Raw genomic sequence first — 8,342 nt, 5'->3', positions numbered from 1 at the left:
CCTGCAAACACTTTTAGTTAAGTGTGCTGTTCTTGTTACTTTTAGTGCGCGCTAAAAAAAATGTGCTAGTTCTTAACCTGTAAATAACCCTAATGCCGCTCTCTCCGTTTGTATTATACCCAGTTGAAACATGAAACACTGAACTGACACCCAAAATGAAATCAGTTATGACGCCTTGTTGCCTGCTGGTTATAAGAATTCTAAAGTTGCGTTATTTCCATTGGGATTTGAAATAAATTAATTTGAAAAGGTTGACTTCTTTCCTTCCTTCAGTGGGGGGATTTATAGACCAAGAGCTTACCCCCCAAAACGCGATTTATCTCTTTTATGGCGGGTGGCCGGTTAAAATGATATTTTTTTTTTTAAGTTTAACAATCGATATTTCACCCCTGGGGGCACCACGATCGCCCCAACATAGCGGGGGGGGGGGATTGGATACGTGTTTTCTCTTGTTAATTTTATGTTATTATATAATTTTTAGCCAATTAACTTATCACGTTAATACTTTTCTTTTATTTTGACCTTTCATCCACCCACGCAGCGTGTGACCCAAAATTAGTGGGGTGGGGGGATTAGAGCCAAAGTTTTTTTAAACACATTTTTTCACCTCTTGGTCTATTAGTCTACCGTTGAAGACAAGGTATTCGTCTTCAACAGTAATGCCAGCTGGTTATATCATTCACAAGTATTTGATGATTGAAGAGTGATTGAGCAAGACACTAATAGAGTTAAATCTATTTATTGATTTGAAATACATACTGCACACATAAATAAAATAAAAGTAGTTATCTGAATTAAAATAAAACAACAAATCCGATTTCAACTAATTTCTCAAGCATTGCATTACATTGGATTACACTTGATTATGCATCAGAATCTATATATAAATCTAAAAAAAAAAAGATTTCTACGTCACGTGGGTGATTTACATAAATACATTCAGCCCCTGGGGCACATTTTCAGTTCCAGTATTTTCAGAAAAAAACCTTTTTTATTTCTTCTGTACCTTCTTTAATTTCATCCATATTACAAGCTACATACCTATAGCTTTCTTCTCAAGTCGTTCAGTTTTTGGACTGAACTTTTATTTGTTGTTTAGAAAATCACGTATTATTATTACTTGCACATATACGAAAAAATACTGTGAAGCACTTTTAAGGAGACCCCCCATTTTATTTCCTCTTTCATAATTTAGAAACTAAAACTCTGTGATGAGGAACTATATTGAGTAAAGTAAGTTTACAGTTGATTTACCAATGTTTATTTTCTAAGTTTATTTGGCATTCATGGAACTTGCAGCGATTCAGGAAACATTTTTGCAAAAACTCTTGTTTTTCACAGGAAACTGGTGTGAAGTCACGAAATCCGGCAACGATTCCTAGATATAATCAGTGACGTTGCGGAATTTTTTCAGCCTGCTTTCCCACAGTCAAAGATAGAACAAAAAAGCATGAAACAAGGCTTAATGCATCTTAAAGATTTCGCTAAAAACAAAGAAAAGTTACAAATAATTATAATCTTTAGTAAAAATAAAGCTGAACGTCTCTGTGCGATATCGGGATATCTCTCTCTATCTAGATGTCAGGATCTCTGTGACGCGCATCTCGCCTAGACCGTTCGGCTGATTTTCGTGAAATTAACAAATGTGTGTGTAGTATATGATTCCACTGCAACCTCCCCTAATAACTCTTTCCAACGAAGAGAAAAAAAAAACTTTCTAACGCTTTTGTGTTATCCATACCATTAAAATCTGTTCACGTCCGTCTGTCTGTTTGTCCATCTGAAGATAGATCTTCTCGAGAATCGCTGAGAGCCGAGAGTCGAACGAGGTACTATCAACTCGAAATTTTACAAGGAAAACAATAGGACCAATCTCGTAATTGTACGACTTTAACTAGCGGATAGATTAATCAAAACGTTAATTGAGGCAGTGAGAAGCAAAGGGATGCAAGTGGCAAAACTAAAAACTTGGAGATAACCAGTACACATGGTAGGTGAACATCTCCTTTGTCTTGGGGCAAGAGATGGTACTAGTACCCCTGGTAGTTGCTACTATACAGCATGATTTAGAAAAAAAAATTCAATGAAAGCCTACCTAGGAGTAAACTTTAAACGCGTTTTACTCGAAACTTGAAAATGTCCACTTGCATCCCTTTGCTTCTCACTGCCTCAGTTAACATTACGTTATTCAGGAATTTTAATTTCTTTCCTGTTGCCATTTTGCATACGAGTAAGCAAATAATAAAATTTCAAAAATTGTTTTAAAAGGGAATTTTTTGGATGTGGTCCAAACATTAAAACAACTTTTCCATCTAGAATTTTATTTTAAATCAGTTTAATGTATCTTTTTTCTGTGATATATAAATCATAAAGCTACTCTTTTAAGCAATTTTTTCGCTTTGAAATTTATTGAAAGTTAATTTCGTTTCTCTTTTATTCTCAGAAATAATTTCTATTCGCAACTCTAACAAACTATAGGGAGCACTGTAGCCACCGTCTAATAGCGGATGAAAAAGGTAAAACAAACGTATGCCGTAGCGTAGAAAATGCTAATAAGCCTAGTAATTTTTGTTTGTATGCATGATTTTTTTTAAAAATTCTTTTGAATTAATGTTTCAAGTCTTGTGGATATTTTGGCCCATGTAGAAAAAAAATGAGAATTCAAGAAGCATTACTAAACCTCAGAAATTAATGAAAATTATGTAGTTCGTAGTTCTAAGCAGCCATATCCACGATGTTCAATTCGATATTTATCAATTCTTGATGGAACTATATTCTCATTGTAGTCATAAAACTGACAAGAACAGCATTTACTGCTGGAAAATTTAATTATAATATTGCGATTGATTAACAAAAGAGGAAGATGATATTCAGTAAGTTACCGCTCTATAGCCAGGGCTAAGGCAGAAATACATGAAGTACTGCGTCAGCTCAGTCAATTCCAGTCGAGGACTGCAGTTTCGTGCTTATTAGCACTCAACCACTATGACTGAGCTGGAGGTGGAAAACCTCTTGAGGAAGCCAGAGTGCCAAACAAACTGGTAGCTAATACAGAGTTAGCACTGACCAAACGAGTGACCGATGCAATGGTTCGGTTCAACTGGAATATTAAAGGCAAGGCAATATTCAGTAAGTTCCCGCTCTATGAGGGCTAATAAGCATGAAACTGCAGTCCTCGGCTGGAATTGACTTAGCTGGCGGTGTATTTAATGAGGAAAATGATACTTGTTTGGCTAGTGCTAATTGTTTTACATTTATAGCTGAGTTATTTCTATGCCGAATCAGTTAATTTTATTTTTTTTTCTGTTTTGTATGTTTCTAATTTCTGAATTATGATTTCATGCTGTCATGCTATGCAAATCATCAATAAAATTCTCACAGATATATCGTGGTAGATTTCTTTTTAATTGATCTTCCATTATTTCTTTAAACTATCGAATTGTGTAATATTTCCAATATTTATACGAACGAAATAAACATTTTTTATTTCGTTCTACGATAATATGTTCAAGAAAATATTTTGCATACAGCCGATTCCAACTGGATGCTGCAGTGAAATAAGGTTAGTTAAATTAATTATTTTTAAACTAGGCGGAATTGAAAGCCTAATTCTTCTGCTCATGTTATCAAATCCTTCTTTCGAGTTTAAAATTTAAAAAAAAAAAAAAACTCATATTCTTACAAATTCGCACAAAACAGTAAAATGTTTTACCTGGTATAACGTTATCCTCTTTCAAAAAAAAAAAAAAATGCTTCGAGCAGACGAGCATATTTGTTGTTAATTTCCTGAAAATGCGAAGTTTGTTCATCCAGAGTTTTCTTGTGCTTACGCTTTCGCCGTTTACGACAATCAACTCACTTTTTAGAGGAAAATAATGAAAACTAACAGTATTTTGAGAAGCTCAAAAATACCATTAAGGGACGAAACAATTTCTGTTGCTAAAAGCAATCTATGACACATAGAATGCGTTAATAAATACTCATAACAAACTGCATATGTTTACCAACAGACACACGTGGAACGCAATTCCTTTCACCCTTTTCATTAATTTTTCATATCACCGCAAGATGGCGTATTCGAGCGCCAGAGTTGCGAATTTCTTTCTGTTGCCATTTTTAATGTGCGTTAATAAATAACATTTTAATATTTGTTTCAGTGGGATTGACGTCTTCAAAACAATCAACCGGGTTTATCGGTTGCTCTATTCGGACATAACCTTTATTTATCGTCTGCCTTTTTATTTTTTACAGCGAACGTTCTAAACTCTTCTCAACATATCGTCGCCTCAGAGCAACAGTAGGAAATCTTAGTGTTATTACTGGGATTAATTGTCATAGTATTGCTCTGAGGCGACGATATGAAATTTATTTCTTAAGGAATGTTTAATTAATTGTAGTGTAAGTTTATCATTACCAGTCTCATATTTTGGCAATTTAAGTTGTGCGATAAAATTTTGTTTTACTTTTTCCCTTCACATAGATGAGTTTTTGAATTATAATAACTCTCTTTTTCCTTCCTCTTTAGTTTAAAGAACTCATAAATTAAGATTGTTTGGATTTCTTCAAATGAAATAGAGTTGAACCAAAAAAGCTTGCTTTTAATGATTTTAACTAAATTTTAATTGTAATATGATGATTTAGTATTAAATTAATGCTTACTGGTATATTTATTAAGTGTTGATGCTTTAGTTTCACGTAATCGACTAAGCAATATGTGTCATTTTATGTAAAAAGCTGGTTGTTATTGAACATCAATATTTCAGAATACTCATATCTTGTATTATCGATAACTATTATTAACGTTAATGAGATTTTTGTCAAAAATATGTTTTACTGGTGTTTGCAAACCCTGCATTACGCGCATTTATTTACATTGTATGGAGCCTCTTCATCCATTCAGAAAACTTTGCACTGACGAAGAGGCTCCATTGTAGCCTTGAAATAGCTATATGCTGTATTTTCGTATTATTTGTGCTTTATTTACGTAGTTTTTTCAATTTAATCATATTGTAGCAAAAAGCTTATTTCATCTTCTTTTATTTAGTTTCTCTGTATGCTTACAGAATACTGTACCTTACACAGAAATTAGCAAAACGTTATGCTATAGTTACATTACCATGGTGTAACCTTCAATAAGTGATGTGTATCTTCACACCAGTCACCAATTATATCAGTTAATTTTCGATTCCGAGTCACAACTGACTACAACTGTATTTATGTCGAGGACTGCTGACTAAGTGCCTTGCCTCCATTATTTTTTATACCGATAGATGGCAGCAACATCACCGGATCGAACAGTTAATGAGAATTTAGAACTAGACCGGGAGCTAATAGCTACCTGGTGCTAGCACCCCCAGAGGTATCGTTTCACTTGGAGGACATTGAGACCACGAGCATATTGTAACGGATCCGGTGCGACTTCCAACTTTCTTGAAAGGACGACACAGTTCTTAAAAAAACAAAGGAGCTTTATTTACACTATGTACAGGAAAGATCGTCAACAACTGCTAAATTAATCATCAGCAATTAAGCAAATATCACACAACACCGTAAACTCAACGGTTACACACGTATTTACTTCCAAATACGAAAAACAACACAGCGAAATGCCTCGCAATAAACAGAGCTAATACAATCTCAGTACAAATTCTAGATCGAAACTAAACTTTTTTATCCTGCTTAACTGCTTTTATACACACCGAAAAGAAAGCTCTCAAATATTCCACAAGATTCCAAATGCTTCTCGAAAATCGTAGACCGTTATTTTATTTCTCTTCCTTCGCAAATTTTATTAATGAAAAATAGGGGATCGTATACTTCAGTCGAATGTATAGGGGCTGTATATTCATTACGGGAAACTATTTACAGGGTACGTTACTACAATAATTACTATTTACAGAAGTTGTAACAATATTTAACGTCACCCAGTCTCCTTTAATGATGACGGTGGATCTTCGACCATCGAGGTTCGAACTCAGGACCCTCCGTCGCCGAATCCGACACTCTACCGATCGGGCTACCACGGCCATATCAGTTAAGTTAAGTTAATCCATCGGTGGCTATGCTGCCACAGATTTTATACAGACAGTAAGGTTACACATATTTTTTACAGTGTACTTGCTTACAGAAAATCGGCTTCCTTGCTACTGAAAGATGTTTTTCTGAGTTGGCATCTCAGTTAATGTGTAATTAGGTGTTGTATTAGCACTGCAGTTTACTTTCTAACTAAATTATATTACTTCTGCAGACAATCTATCCATTGTTTAAGTCAGCATTTCTTAAATTGGGTTTTCCGCACGCTTAAGATTTCAGAGAGATAACACAAGGTAAAGTTTATCTTCCTTATAATTCAAATTTGTCACTGAGAAAATTGATAAAGAATAGAATTTGAGTGAAACTTTTAATCAGCATTCTCCGAATAATCTTTGGAAAAATATCAAAGGAAATTTTAGGAAAAAAAAATCTATTTTTAGCGTACGAAATTCGATTCTTTCAGTACAAGAATATGAAACTTATTTTGAAATTGCATCTTATTTATCCTTGCAACATTTATTTAAATTAATGTCGTCATAGGAATTTTGGTGCAGTGTAAAAGCTGCATATTCGCAAATGCTACGAAAAGCGATATTGGAAGCATTACTATTTTTAACTATATGTGTTAATCACGGTTCTCCACTTTTGAGTTAACAGAAATAAATATCGCAACAGGATCAATATGCAAAATCTGACATGAGAATTGAAGTTTCATCCTTCAATATTATAATTGAGCTTATTTGCAATATAAAAAAAAAAGAACTACTTATTTTTCTAAAATTTAAACTTTAAAATATTGTTTGAACTAGTTGTTTAAGTTATTTTGTGCATGTTTCTGAAGTTACTTTTTAAAGAAAATAAATATTATATGAAATACTTTTTATTTTTATTGCATGTAAACCAGTTTTAGAAGACTACATTCAATCCATACTGTTGCAGAAAATCAGGGGTTTTAGTAGACAAGTGGTCATTTAAAAGGGTTCCTCTTGCACTTATGGAAGAAATTAAGGAACACTGGTCTAAGTTAATGTTACTGTATTTTGGTACCTTCGCGAACAAAAATAAAATAAGATTGCAAGGAATGTATTACCTCTGTAACTTATCTTCGAAGAACATCAGTTTACGCGTTTTTTTTTTTTTTTTTTTTAACCGAAAAAAATGCTTTTCTTTTCTTTTTTTTCTTTCAGTTTTTGCTTTTCTTGAATTTTGACATCTTTTTAAAATCATGTATTTTGAATTACGCCATTGTTAAGTACAGCTGTGCAACTAAAACGATCATTGAAGTGATGGTTTGTAACAAATTACAAATAACCTTATTGTATAATGCAAATTAACTGTGACAAATAAAATTCACTAAAATTCAGACCAATTTTGTTTAGAAATCGATATTACTTTTCAAAAAGATCGTAACTGCGTATTTGGATAACATTAAATAAAATATATTTAGACACTGCATTGAAAATTTTTAAATAAGTAGCTCTCTGGTATCTGTAGGAAAATATTTATTAATTTTTTCCCACCCCCCCCTAATAATAATCCTAAAAACTATAACATTACTGATCATTCTCAAACTTTATATTTATAACCTCCCCCCCCCCCTCCAAAAAAACTTCACCCAGTTTTTATTACAACAAAAGATTTTCAAGTTATTAACTTAATTCAATTAAATTATTTTTCTGTTTTATAAACTAAATCGACAAAGAAAATTGCAACCATTTACTTGACAAAATTGCTTTTATTGGCACGAATACAACAAAACACAAAAACAGTACAATGAAGCGAAATTAATCATTGATGAAAGAACGTTCATCGTCTATAGATAGACTACTAGGAAGCGAATAACAATCACATTGCCTGCAAACGTAAGAAACACCTTCACCTAGTGTTGTAAACCACATAAATTCCCTGATAAGATAAGTTTGTTCCCTGAAATTATTTCAAATAAGCACTTGCTTATTTCTGTTTGCCATCAAGTGAAATTCTCTCTTGGACTCGTATTTTTAATTTTAAATTCTGAATCTTTGAAATCTAAAACAAAGTAATTGCAACTAAACGTGAAAAAGATTCTGAAACATAGAGAAAAACAATTCAAATACTTTCAAACATGAAATTGAAGAACTGTTTTTTTCCCCTCATGTCTCTTGAAAAACTACGATGTTAGATGGAATTTTAGAGTTACGAATTTTTTTGCTTATAACTGTGTCATAATTATGTTTAAGTATAGATAGAGAATTTCACTGCTGAGAGGGCAAACGAAAATTTACCAAAACAGTTCCCAGAAAGCAAAAAGCTTTGTAAAATTGAATCAG

Source organism: Uloborus diversus, chromosome 1 (genome assembly GCF_026930045.1).
Source record: "Uloborus diversus isolate 005 chromosome 1, Udiv.v.3.1, whole genome shotgun sequence".
NCBI lineage: Eukaryota > Metazoa > Arthropoda > Arachnida > Araneae > Uloboridae > Uloborus > Uloborus diversus.
Note: the sequence above shows the minus strand (reverse complement) of the source record.